Raw genomic sequence first — 25,278 nt, forward strand, 5'->3', positions numbered from 1 at the left:
TTTTTTAACCATTTCGGGTGTGAGGTCACACATATGTGATTAGAATGTTCTTAATGAAACTTTCTGATGCTGATGTAACAATCACTGATAATTGAAAGCAATGGAGTTCTAGAACACAGAGTTACAATTTTGAAAACATTTTTCCAAAAAAAAAAAAAACAGATCCATAGCTATTTGACCACACTGCTGCCCCCACACACCCCCCCCTACACCCACCTCCTCCCAATTCCAAAATTCCCATTCTGACCACCACGCACCGCGTCCCATTCCCAGCATCCCCCCATCCACCTCATGTATCCATGGCAACCCATTTAACTGTAGCTAGAACCGCTGTGTTGAGAACAATGATCTCGGCGTCCTTGCTGAGGAGACAAACTCAGGTAAACCACATTGCTCTTGGGCTTCTTTAGCATTCAGTGACAATTTATTCAGTGTTTCCTTTTCTTTTTCGGTACACACATACAGTACGCACATTCACAATACCAGCCATGTACATCACTATGACATCAGCAGTTGCCAGTATGTGCCAGTTTTTAAAATGTTTTAATGTTACCCTCATTTAAACCTGTTACACAATATTCTATGCACAGGCTGAGGTCAGTGCCAAACACAAACAGACCTTACCAGGGGAAACTTGCACTTTAAATACATTACCAGGGAAACAGACAGACAAACTAACGCCCAAACTATAAATAATAAATGAACGTTTTAATGAAACGTTGTGGAGGATAGACAAAATTTAAAAAAAAAATTTACTACATCTTAGTCAGGCCACTAGTTCACTTGGCGCGGTGGGATAAAGCCAGCAGACAGACTCGCTGGCGGAGAGAGCGTCCCCTGGAGAGCAGGCTCGGGGCGGATGGGGGTGAAATAAAGTGTAGGGGGGGAAGGGGGGGGGCACAGAGGTGGGAACGAGAGCCCCCTTTTTTTATGATTATTTTCCAGATGAGAGTCTTCCGCCGGGGCGAATAGCATAAATAACGCGATCCGCTCCCCCCCCCCCCCCCCCGCCCCCCCCCCCCCCCCCCTCCCCTCCCCCCCCCCCCCGCTCCCCCACTCGCGGCTCCCAGGCGGAATGCTCAGTCCACCAGCGCTCCGTTCCGTTTCCTCCTCCTCCTCCTCTGACGATGAAGAGGGTGCGATCCCCGGGTCGGGCGCGACGGTATCCAGGAAACGGAGGGGCACGCGCACGAGGTGATGAATACACATCCAGCCTCATCTCTCACGTTTCCTTTTTTTTTTCGAGGGACTCGGTTCTTCCTGCTTAGCGCACTTCAGCGGGGGTGGGGGGGGGGGGGGGGGGGAGGGGGGGGGCACACGCATCAGGGCACCTCCCCACCCCCCAGCCACTGCGGTCCTCCTGGGAAGACCCTGGCCATGGGTTTTTTTTCTCTAAAGTCCAGGTGATAAAGGTGAGGTAAAAAAAAACACACATAAGGAGGGCAGACTGTCCGTTGACTTTTTATTAAAAACAAAGCCATCTGTTGCCTAATGACCGGTTCTGCCTTTCTCTTTTTTTTAACATTTTTTTTTTTTTTTTAATTAAAAATTAAAAAAAATTTATAAAGATTCCCTTAACGGAAATTTTATTTAAGGAAGTCGATTTTGGAGCCATTGTTCAGACCCCTGAAATTTTGCCTTTGGGGACTTTTGTGAAAGAGGCGGAGGTGGATGCACACTCCACAGGAGATGTGAGGTGAATCCTCCAGGTGACAAATCAAACCTGGCATCCCCATTTCCCGTTGAGTTGACATCAAGACCCTCATCATATTTTTGGCTAAATTAATCTGCCTTTAAGAAGCCGGGGCAATCCAGCCATTCCCCTTGATGTATCTGAAGTGGCATGTGCAGTTCAAACCTTCAGAGCTTCACGGAACAATGACGAGGTGGAAGAATGTTGGAAAAGACAGAAGCAAACTACAGAGCTTAACCCTTTCAACAGCTGGATTCTTTACAATGTTTTTTTTTTTCTTTGTCAAAATTCCAAGTCAGTGTTCTAGAGCTGTTGGTTTCAGTCACCAGTAGTGATTGTTACATCAGCATTAGAATGTTTTGTTTAGAACATTCTAATCATGTGTTTGCGATCTCACACTCTAACGGTCCTTATATTGACCCTACACCCAGCAACAGAAATTATATGGAGAATGTTAATTCTTTGGTGAGTTAAATGGTACATTTTTTTAATTATTATTAGATAAGAATGTGTTAAGAAGGAATACAGATTTAAATTTTGTTCTGGTCTACATGATCATTAAAGTATGCATCGCCATCTCTCACGTTGTGGAAAATACTTGGAGAGAAAATACACAGATTATGCCGAGTGATAAAAAAAAAAAATGCTATTTGATTTGAGTTCATTTGCGATTGCGAGACTGACGCCGAACATCAGGAACGGCTTTTAATGACAAAGTTTATGCCGAAATCCGAGGCGGTGATTGGGAGATTGACTTTGAGAGGGACTTTTTTTTTGCGAGGGACAGGGAAATGGCTTCGGGTTCCGGTTCCACCAATCGCACGGCACGTGCGGCCGGGCCGCGAGCGAATCTGCATTTAGAGGGCGAAATTAATCAGAACATTACAGGCTGTTTGCGCAACAGTGCAAGACACGGAAAGACAGATGCAGATTATTTATATATTTATGCGGTTTTAATGAACTGTAGGAATCGTTTTCTATTGTTTGATTATGATACGAATTTGCATGATACCTGTTTGTCATTGTCTCACCTCTGACTTAAACCCCCCCCCCCCCCTGTTAAAGTATGACACTCTACATAGCTCTGAACTCTGTAGACACAGTTGTGTCTTTAGTACTGATGACCCGCAATCTTTTTATCCTTCCAGATACCACATCTTTTTTAAAGCGCAAAATAATTGTAATTTCTGAAAAGTATTTGGGGGATTTTTGTGTTTGTTTGTTTTCAGCATTCCTGTGAAGGTGAAATTATGATTTTCCATATGAGCGGTTTGCCATGGAAACCAAGCATGGAAAGGGACTGTCGTGCGGAGATGAAGGATATAAAATCCCTTGAGTTAAGCGTGTCAGTTTCCGATTGAAAAAACGTTCGGACTCGGGACGGGGTGCTTGTGTTCCTGTGGGGGCCCCCCGTCTGTCAGCTTTATCAGCCTGGTGGCAGCTCTGGGAGGGGAGGGGGGGGGGGGGAGACTGACGTGCCCCCCCCCCCCCCCCCCAATATTTAAATCTGAGGGGGGTGGGGTTGGGTGGAGAAAGTTGTAGAACGTGAACCCATTGGAAGATTTTGAGCTTCGCAGGCAAATCAGTGACTGCAGACACACTAACGAGAAACAAACAAACAAACAAACAAACAAACAAACAAAAAAACCATGAGGCTAACATTTCATTGGAAACACTGTAATGCCTAAAATGCTAGCATGTGACTGTTGGTTTGAGAAGAAATGAAAAGGATCGAATAATAGCTTTGCAGACATCGCACACTGCACATGTTTGAGAGCTTTTTCATTGTACGCGCTAGACAGTCTTTTCGCTAATCGCGTTAGCCGCCCGTCCGCTCCTCACCAACCCATTTTTTTAACTCCCGTCAGTTGCAATCGCCGGTGGGTGTGCAAACTGACCTTAATCAGTCACATCGGTTTGAGGTACGCCGGGATTAATAGCGACCCGCCGAACAGACAACGTTTTCCTTTGACATTTAAAGGGCCGTTTCAATCATCGACTCCGCGGCGAACGGGCCGAAATCAAACAGCGACAGCCGTCGGGCCGCGCGCATTAGCACGGGCGAAGTGCCCCCTAATTTTTTTATTTTATTTCAGCTCTCGCCAATCAAAGGCCCGTCGTGGAATGGATAAAAGCGGCAGATTAGAGTGACCTTTCGCTAAAAGCCGTGTGTTTGTTCGGTTCCAGGTTTAACGTATGCCGGGATGGGGGTCCCCCCCCCCCCCACCCCTCCCCGTTCCAATCCACTAGCCAATACCATCACGGCTATCTTGCCACTTGCCACGGGAATCCTCCTCCAGCACTCCTTTTCATAATCTCTCTGTGACTGGATGTTGGGGACAGCAAGAGACTTGCTGATGTAATTCCTGTCGGTGTGATTTCATCAATTTCCTTTTGGAACACCTCCATCAAAAGCTCGCTCTCTCTCTCTCTCTCTGCCTCTCTCTCTTTCTCTCTCTCTCTCTCACTTGCGCTTGCCGAGTGGAATGCGATCTTGTATAACGCATTGCAGCACGACCTTATCTTTTATTTTACTTTATTTATTTATTTATTGACTCATTAAAGTTGTTTTTGTTGTGTTCTGCCGAGTCTGAGGAGACGTGTAATATCCTGTTGCGAGTGCCAAGGCTACGGGTGGGCCACGAAATCCACGGGAAATGAAAGCGCGTGTCACCCAAGATGTCACAGCACCGGGTTCTCCGTGTATTATGCAGAAACAACTGCTATTGACATTTTATCGATTCCTAATAACTGTCTCACGAGTGTGTTAGCCAGAATTTAATGGCAAAAAAAAAACAACACAAACACAGTTCACATCAGTTGCATTCCAAACGCAAATCTACATAATATTTTTAGCCGAGAACATTTTTTATTTAATGTTCTACGTGAATAAAACAAGGAAACATCCGTAAACAAAACAAAAAACAAGGGAGAATAAGGGAAAGAGAAATAAACAGATGAAAAAAAAAACCTGTGTATCTGAAAAACAACGGGGGAGAAACAGACTCACCAGAGGGTGTTAATTAACTGAACAATATTGTGCATTCAAGTCAAAACCACGGCTCTTTATTTTTAAACAATCCACCCTTCCAAACGTGTTAAAAAAAAAAACAAAAAAAAAAAAACACACCACCAAAAGAAAGGGAGAAAAAAAAAAAAAAATCGGTAAGGGACAGAAACAACAATGATTGGCTTAGCTGTCCCCCAGCTCATGAATATTCACGAGCCCTCTCTGCGACGGACGTTTGCGTTGGTAACCAACGGAGACCGGCCCGGGACGGATCCGGGTTAATTATCAAGTGGGAGTTTTAATTGCCTTCTTGGAAATGACAATGCCGTTAATGAATTAGCGTGGAAAGAGGGGGGGGGAGGGGGGGTTGAGAGAGGCTCGTCCTGGCAGATTTGAAGAAAGGGAGATGGGGGGGGGGGGGGAAGCGATTTGGCGCGCCAGACATTTTTTTTTCGTCATCGTCGTCGTCGTTGTTGTTGTTGCTGCTCATTGTTGTTTTGTTTCTCGAGAGCACCGCGGGTGAAGATGCTTGTGAGCGGGAAGAGAAAGGGGGAAACGCGCGCCTGTGCGAACGCTGATAGCGGTAATAATGCGCTGATCCCTCGTCCCGCCGTCGTCCTTAACCCTTTCCCGCTCCGGCGGATTTGGGGCTCGGAGCGGTCCCCCCCCCCCTGCGGGACGCGTGCCTGTTGCCAAGTAGATCGGGGGTGAAGGGAGGAGGGGGTTTGGGGGGGGGGGGACGGCCCGTCCACAAAAGGAAACGCCGTGTTTATCGCGTTCCCGCTCGCTATCCCGCTCCGCCGTCGCCGTCGACGATGGCGTATTGAGCCCAATGGCTCCGAAAGAAAAAAATCATGGGTTCTAAAGCCACGTCTTCAAAAAGCACATGTGAGAACCCAACACGTGAAGAGAACACAGGTGATAATAGTAATCTGATAAGATGGCAGTGAGAGAAGGTAACCTATGCTAGTTCTCATGCTATGCTACGACTTGATTCATATGTTCTTAGGAGATTCCATAATTTTGTTCACCCCCTTTGTGTGTGTGTGTGTGTGTGTGTGTGTGTGTGTGAGTATGACACAGTGCCTCCACCAATAAGGAAAGGAGGTCAGAGGTCGAGTCAAAGGTCTGAGAGGAACGTGTGCAGTACATGAGGGAAGGAGGATGATGTTCGGTATGTGAGACGGGAGAGGGGAGAAGGTACTGAAGGCTCTGGTCTGTAAGCTCTCTCTGTCTTTCTCTCTCTCTCTGTCTTTCTCTCTCTCTCTCTCTCTCTCTCTCTCACTCTCTGTCTCTCTCTCTCTGTCTCTCTCACTCTCTCTCTCTCTCTCTCTCTCTCTCTCTCTCTCTCTCTCTCTCTCTCTCTCTCTCTCTCTCTCTCTCTCTCACTCTCTGTCTCTCTCTTTCTCTGTCTCTCTGTCTTTCTCTCTCTTTCTCTCTCTCTCCCTGTCTTTCTCTCTCCCTCTCTTTCCATGTGGAGAACCATGTAGATCATTAATCACCGGTTCCGTGAAGCTGGGATTCATTCTTCTAACCCACCGCCCACCCCCCCCCCCCAAACCCCCCCCCCCCACCCACCCCTGCCAAAAAGAATGGTCTGTCATATCTATGGTTAAATTCAATCCCGTTCCAACTTCAACATGCATCAACAGGGCCTGATGGGATGGGAGCACCGTTCATCAACCCCCCCACTCCCCAAACCCCCCCCCCCCACCCCCCCAACCCGCCAGTGCCGATACTGGTGGGGCTACCACGGCAACCGGCCGGAGGATTTGTCTCTGAGAAGCGGGAGGAAAAATGAGCCGCGATCGATGGCGGGAGCGCGATGGCGGGAGCGCGGTGCGATCGGCGGAGCGGCGGGGCATTTAAGCTTCCATCAAACACCGCCCCGTCGTTCCTCTTCCAGGAGGAAGAAGAGTACGGGGGAAACAATTCCATCGCCCCGAAAAAAGCCTGCCCCCGCCCCTCCCATCCCCGCCGAGCTTCCGTGCTGGCAATTCAGAGCCTGTGTTAGAGAGCCAGAGGAAGCTGAAAATGACAGAGGTGTGTGTGTGTGTGTGTGTGTGTGTGTGTGAGAGTGTGTGTGAGCGTGTGTGTGCGTAAGTGTGTGTCTCTGTGTGTGTGTGTGTGTGTGTGTGTGTGTGAGAGTGTGTGTATGTGTGTGTGTGTGTGTGTGTGTGTGTGTGTGTGTGTGTGTGTGAGAGAGTGTGTGTGTTTGTGTGTGTGTGTGTGTGTTTGAGTGTTTGTGTAGGTGTGTGTGCGTGTGTGTGTGAGTGTGCTTGTGTGTGTGTATGTGTGTGTGTGTGTGTGTATGTGTAAGTGTGAGAGTGTGAGTGTGTGTGTGTGTGTGTGAGTGTGCTTGTGTGTGTATGTGTGTGTGTGCTTGTGTGTGTGTATGTGTGCGTGTGTGTGTGTGCGCGTGTGTGTGTGAGTGTACAGTAGTGGAGGCAGGCTGCTCACGTGAGTGAGCCCTGTCAGTGTGAGGACTTCATTCACAAGCGGCAGTTTTTGGAGAGGGGTCAAAGTTCACACTGAATCGTCCCATAGGAGCAAGGGTCATGATCTGTAATACGGTGGTCAGTAAAGGGCTTGTGATTGGTCGGTTGTAATCTGTGATTATAGAGGTGTTTGTCTGTTTCCTTGCGCTATATTGGGGTTAAATGTCATCCTGGGGAGTTTCATTGGGTGGCTGACCCTCACCCCTTTTACAAATACCCCCTAGACAGCCAGGAATTTGATTTCCTGCTGTGACATGTTCTGTAATGTGATCCCGTCTCTGTCTGTAACCCTCTCTGTTTTCTCCTGTCTGTATAAAATGCATAAATCACTTTAATGTTCTTTCTGGTTTTGCGGTGTTTGCTTCACAAAAAAATAAATAAATAAAGAAAGGAAATAAAATGCAATAATATAAAAGATTAAACAACTCCTAAAACGCTCCAATGCTGATAAGAAACAGAAATATATGATCTGCACTGGATTTATTAATCTTAAAGTAATACCAATAAATGGCCAGGAACATTATTTTTTAAAATGTACTGTTGTTATTTTTTGTTAAATTTGTGTTTAAGGTAGGGTAAATTAGATTTTTAGATGGTTGGCTATTTCTCTTAATGGAACTGAGCAATCACCTTCATTTTAAAATAAAGCATTTATTTTGTGTGGCCATCTTTCAAGATAACAGTGTCCCCACCCACAGAGGATGAGGGGTGACTTAACGCAGGCAATCAGAGCACTCATTTATTTAGGAAAATGATGGGCATTGTTGGGCTGAAAGGCCTGTTCTCGTCCTTATATTATGTTATCTTATGTTGTGTTAATGGTTTGAGGAGCATTGTGCCGACATTGTCCATGACATCATGATCACCTGAACCCAGATCAGGCATTCGTGATACAGAAATCCCTTTTTTGCCGATCCATTTTGATCAACTGAATGAGAGCCTATTTAACTTTCTTGCGAGAGAGTGGTGTGGTATTCCATCCATCCATCCATTATCTATACTCGCTTACTCCTGGGACGGGTCGTGGGGGGTAGCCTATCCCAGCATGCATTGGGAAAGAGGCAGGTATACACCCTGAACAGGCTGCCAATTTATCACAGGGAACACACAAAACTCGCTCGCCACTCTCTCACGTACTCATACCTAGGGGCAATCTTCAAGTAGCCTAACCTGCATGTCTTTGGACTGTGCGAGGAAACCAGAGTGCCTGGAGGACACCCATGCGGACACAGGGAGAACATACAAACTCCACACAGAAAGGCCCCAAGCCGAGATTCAAACCCACAACCTTCTTGCTGTGAGACAGAGTTTTCCTCCTGCTGAATCCCTGCACTGTGGTAGGATACCCACCGCCCCCACGATGGCCCCAACACAGAATCACGCCAATAAAGAAAACAGAAACCCCAGGTCCAACAATGCGCGCGTCTAAATTAAATGGACGAATCTCCCAGGTGGGTCTTTTCAAGTCCGTTCTCTATATAATCCGGCGGCCGAAAGACACACAGGATCGATACAACTTCCGTTTCATGCATACAGAACATGCTAAGACGCGTCCACACTTGGAGATCCGCGCAAAGTGACTTTGATTTGATTTTTAATTCGCAGGTAATGATGGCATATGTGTATTATTTATTTATTCATTGCAGAGGACTTGTGAACAGCTCTCACTAGTGACAGCGTTTTGGGCTACAGGTACGGGAGGCACAGAGCTCACCTTTAACCTGGTAGCAGTTGTATGTCTTCATCACTTGGTTTGCAATAGCGCCACCTGCAGTGAGACTTCTCCGTCAGCCAGCAATACCGTTCTGTTTTAACCTCATCAGACAGTGCCATTTTCTTTTTTTGTGCATGACTCTAATTCTTCAAGAAGGGAGTGAATTTCCTTAAATAAGTTTGATTATAATAGAGGGTATGGATTTTTTTTTTTTTTTTTTTTGTAGAAAATCAATTTTTTATTTATTTTTATTTCACATAAAGTGGAATAAAAGGTAAATCCATCACAGTAGATGCAATCGAGTGAAGAGGGAATTAGCTGTTCACAGTTAAGCCTTGCTTAAACTGGCTTGTTAATGCTTGCATGAAACCATTAAAAACCAGTTTCACGATGAGTATTGCCATTCTGTTTGCAGCTTGCCAGTTCCCTCCTCGTCCGTCGCAAAATGAGCACGTTCACAGAATTCAGCCTTTCATTTTAGCACCCACCAATGGCAGGGAGGCTTTGACTCTGCACTGGCTTGATTCATTTTCAGAACAGTGAGAATTATGTGATGCCCGGAGGGCTAAGAGTAATAAAATGCTATGGGGCAAATATGGATGCGTTAATCTGCACATCAAACACTGCGCATACGCTTGCAGCCGCGGTACATCTGACACACGGAGACCCAGTCGTTCTCTTGATCATTAGTGTTGCTATTTTTCAGTCCATCGTTAGACGGTTGATGAAAAAGAACAGGTGCATGTGTTATCGTTCATTTTAAAATCTGAGAAATGCCTGCATGGAAAATGTATTATTAATTTATTTTATTTGTTAATTAATTGATTTAATTACTTATTGTGTTAAAGATGAATGTTGTTTTTAGGATATTATATTCCTTACTATGACCATAATAAAGCCTTCTAAATTTTACTTTCTTAGTTATCTTTAAAATGAAATGTGTCTCCCAGCCTTGAAAGGCTCCTTTCAGAAATAAATGCAAAGTCCTCTTTCCTGCTTTTACTTGGCATAATTGATATTGTCAAACAAATTTATACATTCCAATTAATTTGGTAAGAGCCACGATCTGACACCTGTCCAGGACAATGGGGGGAAAAAAGCTATTCTTATTAATGTGTCCTTTTGTTTTCGTACGTCCGAACCGTTTGGACAGATATTTGTCAAGCGCATTTATCTGTCCAGTTTCTTTCTTCAATCTTAATTTTCCCAAAGTGCTTATTTTCCTTTCACAATGGGTGCCTCGGGCACAGTTTTATGAAAACGAACAGGTCCTGATAAATCATCTTTTGCACATGCTGGTTACGTGGATGTGTTCCTTGTTGTTCAGAAATTGACATGCTGCATCCTGCTTTTGCAAGCTAATATTTTTCCAAAATAAGATGGACTGTCTCTCACGTTTTTATTTTTTTTAATTTTTTGTGTGTGTGTCAAAAGCATGCCTGTGGAATATTATAGTATGTAAAATGATTTAAATGCAACAAAATGTCGCAAATGAATAAGATTGCATTTTTTATGGAGTTGTGTAAGGTGCTAATTGTGTACCCAATCAATAAAGCTCCTTCATCCATCTTTCTCAACCTCACCTCATCTTCCCCTTAGATAATCTTCCAGAGTCTTGACACCATTTCTTCCCTTCCTCTCATTTAATTTAACAGAGCCATCAGAATCAACCCCCAAGAAGTTTATCCATAGTCAGGTGCAAGAAATAGCAAGTAGAAGAAAAAAAATCAATACTTCATCCGGCATGACATTTTTTTTCCCCCCAGAGAGAGCAACTGAAGAGTCCAAGGAACTCTCCAACCCCAGTCACTCGCCAATCTATTGGGGAATGAGAAAATGGCAAAGACCACGGATACAATGGGATGGAGACACGCGCGTCCTCTGGAGCACCCCCCCCCCCTCCTCCCCCTCCCCTTTTCTATTCACCCAGAAAATAAAGGCTGAGAATGAGAGAGAAAACAGAAATGTGACGAGGCACAAGTCTTGCGCCGTCAGAGCCGAGGATTAGCAGCGCCTCAGAAATGAAGGTAAACCGGCGAAAAGCACAGCATGTCCGCTTATATATCGAAATGGAATTGCAGCTGTGTGTTCGGAAGACATACCTCAAGGCAGGGATACTAAATGCACTTCAAGATGCAGTGCTTGCCGTAATGACAATTCTTTAAACATAAAACAAATACATCTACTTACATGACCTGTAAATAAAACACACGTAGCATTAAGCATTCATAAACAAAACCATTAACAAATATGGCCACTCATAAACATAACTATATAGTAATGTACCCATTCATAAACTAGTTCCCTTGTTAATTGATTTTTCTGTAAAATTTTATGACAGTTGTAATTGCCCTGTAGGTCGTTAAAAAATGCATTATACTTCTTTCAGAAATGCCTTGGTTGATGTTCAGTTCGACATTAACTGAAACTCATATGTTGTTCAGGGGGAGGCCAGGACTGACAGATTGACAAATAAAGACCAAACTGCACTCTGCAGAGGAAGGATGATTGACAGTTCAGTCCAGAAAAGAGACTTTTATTGACTAGTGGGTTACATTGTGTTATTTCATTTTGTGTAATGATTCTTAACAATTGGGGGGCTGGTTTTACAACGGTGACACAAGCTTCCCCTGCAGATTACAATTTTCATTTTACCAAAATGTGTTTCATAAAAAAAGTTGTCTCCCACAATTTGCAAAAAACAAAAACAAACTAAAGCTTCAGGGATACCACTAACCCCTTGCACGTATGGTGGTCACGTTGCTTCTACCAAGAACAATGAGGCTACCAAGACCATTTCAGACCAGAGAGAATCTGTGATGATCATGTGTATCTTCTTGATTCTTTGAACATCAACTGGACTTCTTGATTCCTTTTTCGAATATCAACTGGATTTTGAAATGCACGTTACGGGGAGCAGAACTTTGAGGGTCATGGGGTCAAATTCTGAAGGTATCAGTTTGCGTGTTGCTTTTTGTGGTGACGTTCTAACAGGTTGGCCTTCATAATACAGAATAACACAACACGACATACCATAACGACGACAACGGGCCATTCAGCCCAACGACGCTCATAAATTTCCTGACTAAATTGCACCTAGTGCTCCGATTACCTGAAAAACTCCCAGAGTTTCTGCCTCTACTACGCGACCTGGCGAGAAGAACTTGTTTTTTTCTTCTTTTTTGGCGAGTATATGTAGACCCTATAAGTACTGTGAGAGGTGAGAGGTGAGTGAAATAAATGTGATGTGCTTCTGCACGTGAGGTAATGATGTGCACTGCACACGTGGAGACTGACCTCCTCTATAACAACACGTTTAAGATAATTTATGAATATTTGACTGGCCCTCGGAAATACGCACGTCGCCGGTTTATGTAATATTAATAGCATATTTTATTGGACACTTTTAACTGCGCACCGTTCTCAGCAGTAAAAAATCAGTTTTTTTTTTTTTCCCCGAGACAGTCTCGTTCAGGGACGTCAGCGAGTTTGCACACGGAATACGAAAAACATAAATCTTCACACGTGGCGGACCGCATCGCCCCTTTCATGACGATCAGCGCGAAAACGAGCTGGACTCAAAAGAGTTTGCACAGTACATGTGCGCACTGCAAAGTATAAAATGCGAGCCGAATGATTATTTGAACTTTGCTAATACGGCAGCAGTAGGCCTACTGCATGTATGAAGTACTGTACACCACTGCTACTGTATATGCATGAGCATCAAACTTTGATCAGTGCGAACTGTTCTCGTTTTCTTCCCACTTGGAAATTCAAAGCATGCAATTCCCCCCCCCCCCCCCCCCCCCCACCCAACTTTCTGCCCCTGAATACAATAAATTATAGAGCAACCCTTATTTTTATAGACATTTATTTCTGTTCTTCTATTCTCTGGATCTCATGTGTCAAATGAAGAAATATTCATTGAGGTGGTGGCAGCCTCTTTTGGAATAAGGCTGTATGCGGTGGTCTTTTTTTTTGTCTGTGTGTGTTTTTCATCATTAAAAAACCCGACACTTTTTTTCCTACGTCCTCTCAGACTTGATTTTCACATTCTATCTTCATTAATCCAAAAGGAATTCAGAAAAATCCACTCCACTGCCATCTGTCGTCTGTCCCACTGCAGTGTGTGTGTGTGTGTGTGTGTGTGTGTGTGCAGTATAAATCTATATGAATATAAGGTGTAATGGGCTACATTGTGTGTATAAAGAAAACCCATTCAGATAGCATGTTACCTTTATGAATAAATGCATAACTCATTATGGCCTCCCTCATGCAGACCTTTGACAAATTTATGTATTTATTTATTTTTATCTTGGCCTGGTCCATTTCATTAAAAACTGTATGGATTGGGCCTCTAAGCTACAGCTACAGAAAATAAACCACAGGGAAAGTATTTGGTTGGACATCCCAAGCATGGCTCCGTTAACCTGACGTGTGATTGGTTCAGAAAAAAACTAACTCCCTAAGATTTCAGTCACTTATTGGCTTCTTTCCTAAATGTCAATTTAATCTCAAGCTCTTAATTAGACATGCCTTCCGGTCATCCGTCCATGACCACTAGTACCATCGACATGACGACTCGCGGTCATAAAACTCACTTTCGTCCCAGTGCAGCACTTCCTTGTCGCTGAAATTCATTGAGCCATTGACATTTCAGTTCGATGACTGGAACAGTTCGCGGGTGACCTTCGTCTGGGATGTTTGGCATTGTCCGGACTAAAGACATGGACAGGAGAAATTTTTATCTGAGATTAGGTTTTCGCGGATAACTGCACGCCCAGCAATACGATGGGAATCCCAGTGTAAATGTGTACTGCAGTAATTGGCTATTTATTAGTCTTTTGCTGGCTCACAAACCTGTGGCCTTCAGATTTGAGGGCGAGCACAGTCAAGTGTAAAGTCAGAAGTGGGCATTCGATGACTGTTTAATATAAAGAACGATAAAATAAATCGATGTAGCAAATGGCTGAGTGTGTATAGCCTAACATAAAAGCTCTTTTTCTTAACAACCAAAATGTGAAAACGCCTTTTTAAGTGAAACCCTTACTCCATATTAACACTGTCGTCACGAATAAAGAACATCTTGGTTTTGTTTTTTCTTTTTTTCTTTTCTTTTCTTTATCTGTACATCCTGGTATTGACCACCAGTACTTGTTGGCCCCATATCAGCCACTGTACAAGGGACAGGTCGTCACTTGCGTCTGTAAACACCTGAAAAAACTAATTCATTGCATGGATAAAAAAAAAAACTGCCTGGGCCATTTGAAAAGTACACTGCAACTGAAATAATACTGAAAAAAAAAAGTACTCCTGAAAGTTAACCAGCCTTACAAGTGGCACTACAAATGAGCATCACGTTTAATTACAAAACGACAGAAACAACCCATTGACTATTTATTGTTCGTGAGCAATTAAGCACAAGTGGATGTTTGCAATTCCCAGGTTAATTATAGTGTTTATTTGTTATCAATATTAATCAGATCCAAAAAACATTTTTAGGCAATTAATCCAACGCTCACATAGATGACTAACTCAACAAACTGAAGCAGTCTTGAGGCTCACCTTGTCTTGGATTGGGGGAGAACAAGAAGAAAAAAAAAATGCTTGCAGCTAATTAACAATGTCCATAAAACGCAGATCATTTAGCCACCTGATCCATTGAATAATTGTCCATGTTTTCTCCTGCACTGGGTGAGGTGGCGTTTGTTTCATGTCTGAGTGTTGGGTGACGACAGTTACCCTGTTTTATTGGGATCATATAATTTGTTTGCAATGCATCTTGGGACACGTGTTTCGGGAGTATTTGCATTATCCCAGTCATGTGAAGAGGGAACAGGGAGACGTGTTCTCAATCTAAAAACGATAAACTACAACCTTTTATTGCTGTCATTTTGTGAAATGTCTTAAGGCACAAACTGATTTTATTTTACGGTTGTATCTTTCGGTTGTATTGCCTTTTAGTGTTTTTTATTTTTCATTTTTATGCGTTGTATTTCAGCGTCTTTTGAAAAATAGACTTGATCTTTTGGAATAAATGAGTGGTTCTGCACATGGAGTCCCCAACGGTCTGCTGCTCTTTCAGACTCTCTGTTTACAGGACCCACAGAAGATCTTGTTTTTTTGCAAAATTAGATTAAAAATTTCGATTCTAAAACCCAGTGACTCAAAAGTCGTTTTTATGAAAAGAGTGAGCACTGCATTCATCATTGCTCGGGCCGTGGTCTTGCTGTGTACGTAAGCGCTCTGTTCCGGTGAACGTATTTTTGGTCGGACTTCCGAAGCAAATCTCCGTTGACCTGAAGCAAGAAAAAGGAACTCGCTGGTCTTCAGTCAGTAATCAGCTTCTTCCATAAAATGCCAACTTAATTCCCAGTTCTAATTACATATGCCTTCCAGTCATCTATCCATGACCATCTATATCAATGACTTAGTCGTAAAAGTCACTTCATCCCAGTGCATAATGTTCCCGGCACCCCCAGTTTCTGAGAGGCCATTTTCCACCACACATTGTCTCTGGTCTCGACTGGGGCCTGGATAAGTGTACGGCTTCCATAGGAATATAAAGTACAGAGAATAGCTGTGGTTTAGCTGACCTGCTGACACGCTCACCGCCCGCCCTATTGACTCTCTGACTGCCTCCGGTCCTGACCTTCCAAAAGAAAATCACCTTTTCCCTTTTCATTGGCCTTTTCTCGTGTGAAGATCGCAATTTCACATGTGATTTCCTTTTTTTGTACATGTGAATAAATCTTTCAGCACACGAGAACAAAACATGATTAATTTGCTCATCCTCTCACACTCACACACTCTTACTTATTCACTTTCACTCTGTGACTCACTCACTCATTCATTCATTCATCCTCCCACACTCACTCTTTTACTTACTCAATCCTTTTTTACTTAATCTTTTACACTTTAAATCACTCCCTCACTCTCTCATTCATTCATTCATTAACTTTCCCACACTCACTCAAATTCAAATTCAAAGTGCTTTATTGGCGTAGCAAAGTTTGCATTTGTATTACCAAAGTATGACAAGGAACGTGAAACACCACATGACAAACAGCAATAACAGAATAATGTGTTATTCTCACTCACTCTTACTCACTCTCTCACTTACTCTGTAAATCATGCTGTCTCTCACACACACGCACACACACACACACACACACACACTCACATGCTCATACATGCACTCTCTCTTCAACTATCTCTTTCAATCGCATTCAAACTCAGTCAAGCTTTATTGTCAGGGCAGGGCTGGCAAAACGTCAACACTAGAAGGGCTTTAAGCTCAGCAGGGAAAGAGAATTTTCTGACAGGACTGTTGAGCAGTAAGAGCTTCTCCCTGTGAAAAATGGAATAAAATCCTCCTCCATAAACACAGCAAAACATTACATAACACAACATAACATAGCATAACATAACATAACATAATATAATGATGAGAACAGGCCATTCAGCCCACCAATGCTCACCATTTTACTGACAAAATTGTGCCTAGTGCTCTGATTACCTACAGACTAAATATATCAATATATCTATAAATATCTAACAGAGCAAGTATACTGTGCTTAAATTGGTTAATAATTTAACCTGTTTCCTCTTTGTTACCTTGTAGTTGTCATCGTTGGAAATTTTAATCTTAAACGGGTTGTTTGAACTTTAATTATTCAATTAATTGTATTTATGGCCTGAAATTGCGCATATTCTGTGCTATTTGAATTTTTATATATCAGAGTCCTGAAATAATAAACAATACAACGCACGCCAAAGCGTTTTATGATTATGAAAAGATTATTTTCATAATCATAGTAAAGGAAATGACACTCACAGGGGTGTACAAGTTATTTTTCAAAAAAATTAATATTATTTATGAGGCTGTCATCTTTATGGGATTTGATGCGTCCAAGGTCAAACTAAAACAATCAAACCTGTCCCCTAATTTCCTGATTGCGCCGGGGAATGCAGATTACGCGCTGTTCTATTTTTTAAAAGATTAAAATGAGATCATCCTGAAAAAGCGCAACACGCTTCACCCAAACGCCTTAACGGACTCAAAGCTGAAAGGCGTAATCTTGCGGGTAATGTATAAATACAGATACAAAATAGCAATAGCATTAAGAAAAAAAACCTAATCCTCAATTTGCTGTAATTGGTTTTCCTCTGAGGCACAATAGCGGGCGAAAACAAAGTTTAAATAAAACGGAGTTGACGTGCCTGTGCTATTCCGTGTGCGTGCGAGGTTATTTGGGGATTTCGCAGAACGGACGCGGTGTGAGGTTCCTGTTATAATGCCCGTTGTTGACGAGGGGGGGCCGCCGGCGAGAGCGTTAGCGCGCTAAAACGAAACCGCTGGGGGTATGGCGATAAACCACTGACCCGGAGGGAGGCGAGCGGTTGTCCTGGCGACACGGACCACCGCAGCATCCGTCGCCATAACAACCCCATTTTTGTTGCAGATATTTCAGGAACGTTTTCTTTTTTTTTTTTTTTTTTGGTTGAATTCTCCCCATGTAGTTCTCTCCCATGTTTTTCCCTCTCTCTCTCTCTCGCTTTCTCTCCCTCTTTCTCTCTCTCTCCCCCTCTTTTTCTCTCTCTATCTCTCCCTCTCTCTATTTCTCTTTCTCTCTCCCACCTCTCTCTCTCTACACCTCTCTCTCTCTTACTGTGACAGGTCAGGAAGGCATGTCATTTTCTTCTTTACTGTTTGGGTATGAGTCTCATCTGTTTTCCTTTTTTTTTGGTGGGGATGTGGGATGTGGTGGTGCTGGCAGGGGGGGTAGGGGGTGGGGGGGTGGGCTCTGACAGCGTTACATGGAAAGGTAAGGTGGTGCCCCAGGGATGCTTTGCTAGCTGGCCGATACGACCACAGCAGCGGGTTCGAACTCTGGCGGCTCTGGCCTTGCGGGCGCGGGTTCGAACATTGTTGGCTGTTACCCGCGGGCGTGGGTTCGAGAGATAACGCTGGGCCCCACAGCGAGGTGAGACAGGTCGAGTTGCGGGTGGTAGCGCATTTAAAGTCAATCAGAGCAGGCCTGTGGTCCGAGCCAAACACACGGATCTATGGAAAACACTATTTTCAGGACGAGATCAAGGCGGAGGAGATAGCATGTGTGTGCTGATTGATCTCTCGCTGAGGTGAACTGCGTTTAGTGGTGCCTGGGATCAGAACCAGCAGCAAACGCGTCATCACTGAGAAACAAAACTCTTTTCATTTCTCACACAACACATTTATTTATTTTTTTTGTGTGTATTTTAATTCTTATCTATTATTTTTCTGCAGAACTGTGCCATCATTATTGAGTCCTATAATCAGAATGCAGAATGCACACAATGCACAATACACAACATTAACAGCATATCTTTATTATTTTCATATTTGCATATTTACCAATGGCCTATTCAGTTGCATAATGAATATAAAGGAAATGAAAAGTGCTCTCGCAAGGACATACACATTTGTTTGTTTGCTTTTTTTTTATTATTCACTCCATTTGCTATTTAATGAAAAATACATTCAATGAAACAGTCTTTACTGAATGACTTCACTGAACGCAAAGAGAAAAACAGGTACATACTGTATGGTTAAATCAAACAGAGGCCTCAGTTGCGATAGGCCAGAGCTTCCCTTCGGCTCTGGTTTGATGAATTTCGACGGACAGTGAGAGACTATAGTACCCTCCCCGCCCCGCCCACTTGTCACCGTCCCTGCGGTGTGCTGTTTGACGGGAAAGGTTTAGCAGATGCAGGAGAAATTCAGGAGAACTGAACGAAAGGGCTTGAAACAGGACGCAGATTCTCAAATAGCACCTTTTAAATATCCTTTCTATCACTGATAATCACTGGTGGGCATCAAGCTGAAATGAATCCATTGACTGAAAATGGAAATGTGTGTATAAAAATTAGACAAGGAGCAGGTCCAAGCATTAATGCTAATGAACATAACCTGGGGAAAATATATGATGTTTGATGTTAAAGGTGGTCTGGGACAACATCAGACAATCTGAAAAAATTAAATACAGGCTTAAGATCGCGGGCAACTAAAAAAGGGGACATATCGCTTGGAAAGGCAATTTAGAGGGGGGGGGGGAAGATCTAATGAGATCCTGATTGCCACTGGTTAGATCATTGATTATTAACTTAAAACTAGGACGTATATCTACAAAATGAGGGTGTGAGATTTGTAAAATAAGGCTACAGTCATATACACAACAATTAGCTCAGTGACTGACCCGACTGGTACAATTACAAGAAAGGCACACATTACATTACATTACATTTACAAGTATTTAGCAGACGCTCTTATCCAGAGCGACTTACGCAACTTTTTACACAGCACTTTACATTGTATCCATTTATACAGCTGGATATATATACTGAAGTAATGGCAGATTAAGCATCTTGCTCAAGGTTACAATGGCAGTGTCTTAACCGGGAATCGAACCTGTGACCTCCAGGTAACCAGACCAGTTCCTCACCCATTATTCACTGTCTGAAAAAGGTGCACGGTGTGAGTAAATGTGTTGAAGGGAATCGAGGATGAGACAGAACATACTGTACTGAGACGCTGCTGCTGATGTGGGGAAATCTGATGATACAGGAAGTCCCGGTTGGATGGGACCCAAAAATGCCTGGATTGATAGGGCAGAATATCATCATAAATACTTTTTTTCATTTTTTTTTTCATGGTGTCCTGTGTCACATCTTTTAATGGGGAGTATTTCAGGAATTCCTGGCTGGCAGTGTTCCTGGGTACATGCAGCCAATCGTTTTGCTTTGCTGCTGTGGAAAAGAAAAAAAAAAAACTTTAACAAAAAAAAAAAAACTTTAACATCTCGGTTTTGTTTCACTGCCTGGCTACATTTGTTAGTTATTTTCATGACGAAACTATGCTTCCCTAAAAAAGACCATGTTGCTGCTCTGATTTAGCAGAATTAACTAGCACTCCACAGAGAATTAAACCCTGAGTCACTCACTGAATCACCTTGCTTGTGTGTTCACAATTCGTGGGACAAATACCGACCCGTTTGGGGTGACAGCTGAACCCTCAGAACCTTCAGCTGTTCCCCTCTGATGTCAGCCGACGCCCAAAGAACAAGGGGCGGCTCTGACAGGAAGTGACTCTGACACTGACAGGAAGTCCTTTTCTGTCCGTCAGCAGGCACGACTTCTGGCGGCGCGCGGCTCGTGACTCTGACAGACGGGTCATTTAATCAACGCGAATCCTCGGATTTAAGAAGGCAGTCGAGCTCGGGAGGGTAATGGCGGCGTGTGCGCCATGACGATGAGCTTCTGCCAAATGATCGGCTGACTTTAAATGTGGTTTGTTCACCTTCAGACGCTCCGAAGGGGGGGGGGGGGCGGGGGGATGTGGGGGGGGGGGAGGGGGGAGGGAGGGGAGGTTATCAGGTTCATGTGGCTGGGTGTGAGGTTACGTCTGGGACCACAGGCAACCTTGCCAGTTACCATGGCAAACAAAAACAAGCCAATGAGAGCAAACAAGGCACAGTGAAATTTAGTGTATAACCTCCAGATAAATATTACCTTACAGTTCTGCTTCATCATTGAAGAAAGCTTTTGGAAATCCCATATTTATTGATGTTGAAAGACAGCAGACAGTGAGAGGAGAAGGTGGGATGTGTAGTTTGTGAGGGCGAGCGGTAAGAACAGGTCTTCCTGCTCCTTACGAGCACAGCTTGGCGGCTCAAGGTTGCGTTCGCTCCAGTGAAACGGGAGGCACAGCAACCCCGACATCTGCTCTGATAATGTGGAGCATGAACCACGGTGACTGACCGGACCCTGCTGTGGGGAGGTCTGGCTCCTGATTACAGACTACATCTGAATAACCCGCACACAGACAGACACGCACACACACAGACACACAGACACACGCCTATGTGCATGCACACACACACACACCATACTGTTTCTCTCTGTCACACACACACACACACATGCAGACACCATGTGTGCACACACACACCACAAACACACAAACACACCACACTCTCTCTCTCTCTGTCACACAAACACACATGTGCACGCATGCACACACACGTGAACACAGACACACACTCTCTTTCTTTCTTATACAAACACACACACACACACACACACATTCTTTGGGACGTTCAGGTGTGGAGGAAGTGATCCGATAACACATTCTCACCATGATCACCACTTCTGCGACCTCTATATATACCTGACATCACCTGAAGTCTATTTCACAGACACAAAAAAGAGCTCAACTCCAGCAGAAGATACTGCAGTTAGCAAATAATAATTTTAGCACAAAGAGCAGTTTGAGAGATAGAATTGAAAATGTCTTAATTTGAAATAACTACAGCCTGGATTCAATCAAAAAAATTTATTTATTTATTTATTTTTTTACCACAAGTAGCCCATTGGCCGATACTGTACATAAAATAGGCACCAAGGTTGCAAGAAATATGGCAAAGGAGAAGGAATTAGGCTTATATGAGTGGAGCCAAGTAAACATATTTTGGCAAGGTTATTCCCAGTGAGGAATTGCAAAGAAGCTTAAGATGTCCAGGTGCAGCGTTCAGTACAATCACAGAAGGGTCCAGCTAATGGACAGCGAATGTTGAGAGGAGGAGACCAGGAAGAGGAAGGGTAACATCAGGGGCAGAGAATGAGCCATCTAAAAATGTGCCACAACTACAGGAAGAACTAAGAGCACCTAGAGAGAAACCAGTTTCCCTGACCGCACTGAAACGGCAACTACGATCTGCTTGTCTGAAAGAACGTATAGTCTGGGAAGATTGGGAAAGGGCTGGGAAGAGGGTTTTAAATCAAAAGGTTATATTCTAAATAATAGAAAATTCAGTTTGAATCTTCTAAAGTTCCATTATGAAGAGAGACGCAGGCCCGAGTCCCTCGAAGCTCATTTCGGGAATGGATCAACGGTTTCAAAATTGAATGTCAGCTGAATGTTCAGCGGGTCTTGGAATGCTCGTACATAGCCGTGAAATTTTATCGTGTGACTGGGTTTTGAGACCCCCTCTTCCCACTCAGTAATCTATTCCACACAGAAGTTCATCGAGTGAATTCCCTCCTTCAGGATAACTCAGAACGCCGTTGGGAAAAGCGCAGATCGGATATTTTGCGGGAGCCGTTTCTCTGTTTGTTTGTTTGATGTGAGCTTGCGTGGCTTGCTTTGAGTTTCCACTGTTCAGACGAATCGGCTGTACGAGCCTGAGATTGCATGAGGGGACGATAAATTCAGTTTATTTACGTTTGCTTTCTGCGTGGTATCCAAATGAACTTCACTGGCATGACAAACACATTGTGTTGCCAAAGTGATTTCAATACTGTAACATTAATGACTTTGACATAAAATTATGAAAGATCACATGTACAGGCATCATTTTTATCGCCTGACAAGCTCCAAATCTCATTAAAAGCCATCTCTCACTCTCTCTACCATCTTTCCATAAGCATCCCCATCTCTTTACCTCTCTCCTGCTGTCTCACCCTCTCTCTCTGTCTCTCTCTTCCTCTCTCTCTCTCCTTCTCTGTCTCTCCTTCTCTCTCTCTTCCCCCTCTCCATTCGTTCATTCACTCATTTGTTATTCATTCATTCACTCACTCATTCATTCATTCATCTTCAAGCACAGTTTGGAAAGTTCTGTAATTTTGCTTGGCTGCTAGACTGTGCGTGTGAAGAAGGGGGAAAAAAAAAAAAAAGGTTGCATTGGCATTTATTTTTATGTGACAAATGTTCACTGAACGCGGGCCACAATATGAGCCAGACGCAGAGCCACATCTGCTAGCTGGCCTCGCGGCGTATCGCCCTGGCGAATTAGCATCGCTAAGCACCGCGTGCACAAAGGGCCAACATTCATCTTCTTTTTATCTAAAATGTGTTTTCCCGCATTCCTCACACAGTGTTTCAAGCAGCAGAGAAACATCGACTTTTTCCAAATGAAATCTTGTTTTTTTTTTTTTTTTTTTTCCTTGTACGCACTAAAGAGTCAGAGTGCGATTTGTTTAGTTTTATGCTAAAATGTAAATCGAAGTCTGAAAACATCCGCACTGCATTTCGGGCCAAACGTGAAATTGCAGATTTTGAGTGAATGCGTTCATTTGTGTAAACGGGAGAGCGCATTCCTCTTTTCGATAATAACCCCTAAAACGATAATTACCATGGCGCTACGGGGATAGGAAAGGGCTTTCTCAGGTCTGCCAGCTCATTTGCTTTTGCTTTTGAGTTTGAAAAAAAAAAAAAGAACAAAAAAAGACTTTTCACCACGTTCACTGGCAGAGAGATTCTGGCTTCGTTCACGGCGGACGTTCACAGCTAGTCGCTAATGTCGGTAAAAAAAAAAAAAACCCGTTAAAATCTGCAAGAGCGGGGTGGACTCCGCTGACTTTAGTTTCGCAGAGTGCGACGCGATGCCACCGCCATTAGACGCGGCTTCCGCACGAATCACACGCCAGATCCGTGGCCAGGCTATTCGTTTTTTTTTTCTCTGGGAAAGTGCGCGGCTGGCTAACGACGTGGCAGCTCGTCGAAACGGGGGGGGGGTGGGGGGGCGGGCGGCTTGAGCCCAGGCTGAGCGATTAGTCAAATCAGAGGTACCACGACTCAGTTTTTATGTAATTCTGCAGAATAATTATATTTAACAATTTCACATCATCCTGTGATCGTTTCAGTCTCTTGCGTATATTTTATACTTTCGTGGTACCCTCCTAGAGCTGATTCTATTATGAACACAATTAACATGTACATATGTACGTCAGACCGGCTGAGCCCTAGAGTTACGTTTTTAGACTCATGTGCATTGATCATGACCGCGGGCATTCGAATGAGCATTGGGCTCCGCAATTTCAGCAGAGACGCTCAGGAACAAAAACTAGTGATTACATCAGTGCTCCGTTTGGAATGCTAATGCTATTTTTTTCTTAAGTCCAGCGTTAATTCAACTCTAACAGGGTACGTACGAGTCAAATAAGGACCATTGTGTACTCTGTAAGGGTTGATTTAACACTGAATATTTTTACTGTGCACCTGGTAAAAGCCTTAAAACAAGACCGCAGAAGGCAAAGAAGTTAAAAATGTGAAAATTTAAAGTGTACAGAATCGAAACAAGCAAGCACCCCAAATGTTGCCTTTTCCGAGCCCACCTCTTTATTAATTATATGTTCATTCCTGTTGTAATATCACGCCATTCCCTGAACCAAATCACTTCAGAGTGGAATTTATTTTTTATCTGAAGTATTATACATTTAAAAAAAATATAAATAATTAGCTGCACAAGCAAATAGAAGCACATTAAAAACGCATTGCCCTTTAAGGACAATGTTTTTTTAATGTGACCTAGCATAATAAGGCGTGCTTTTGACAAGGGATCCATCACAGGAAATTGAGCACAATGGTCTGTTTCGGTAATGCAGCAAGAGGAAATGGATAAGGACAATAATTAGTTAATATCTCCTCTGAAACATATGGCTCGATGCCCGTAATGTGTGTACATATTAGTTCCCAGATTGGCTTTTTGACTGAACTGTCACGACGAGGTCATTTCCTTAAATAAATAGCTGCGGCCTTTTTTATCTGGCGTGATACGCGTTTGGGTAGCGTGAGAGCGTGTGACAGAGTCTGAAAGGGCGCGTTTCACGCCAAAAACCGTGTGAGTTTGCGACCCTGGGCTACGCCTTGCAGCCTACTTCCCTCTTGAAGTGCCCCTGGGTAGTTTGATTGGTGGTTTTGTTGCTTCCCTGAACCTTTTTTGTTTTAAAAAGGACATCAAACTAGACTGCATTTATTTAGCCATTATCACCTGTGGCGAGATGGGCAAAGGAAAGGAGTAATGGGCAAAGATTCACTCATGCGTGACACGGTGACATTATGTTTATATTTTCATCTCAAATTGACCCAACTGGTGAATTTGGGGGGAGGATGAACAAAATACAAGTCATGTAGGAAGTCTTTATTAGGATCTCAGACATCAGGTTTTACATGGCAGACTGCTATACCTTAATTTACTATGACAAGGGAGTTACCGGATCCATCCAGATACATCCCAGAACATGGGCTTGAGAGTTCTGAGATTTAGTTCCAGCAGGATCCTGTTCCGGCAGGATCCGGAACAAATTAAGCACTGCCCCTTTGGGTCCACAAACCCCCTGTTGGAAATGCAGGATTAAAACCAAAAACCATCTGGCGTTTAGAGACCCAGTTTGCCCTCCTTTAAGTGGCTGCTAATGTTTCCAGACACAAATCAAGTCAGCACTGCTATTTGGCCATTTTCTTTGAGCATAAATCTAAAGTTCAGTTCAGTTTGGATTTGTCTTTTAACAGATCTAATCCAACCTCGAGTCAACCCCTTTCATA

The sequence above is a fragment of the Anguilla anguilla genome, chromosome 14 (assembly GCF_013347855.1).
Source record: "Anguilla anguilla isolate fAngAng1 chromosome 14, fAngAng1.pri, whole genome shotgun sequence".
In the NCBI taxonomy this organism is placed as follows: domain Eukaryota; kingdom Metazoa; phylum Chordata; class Actinopteri; order Anguilliformes; family Anguillidae; genus Anguilla; species Anguilla anguilla.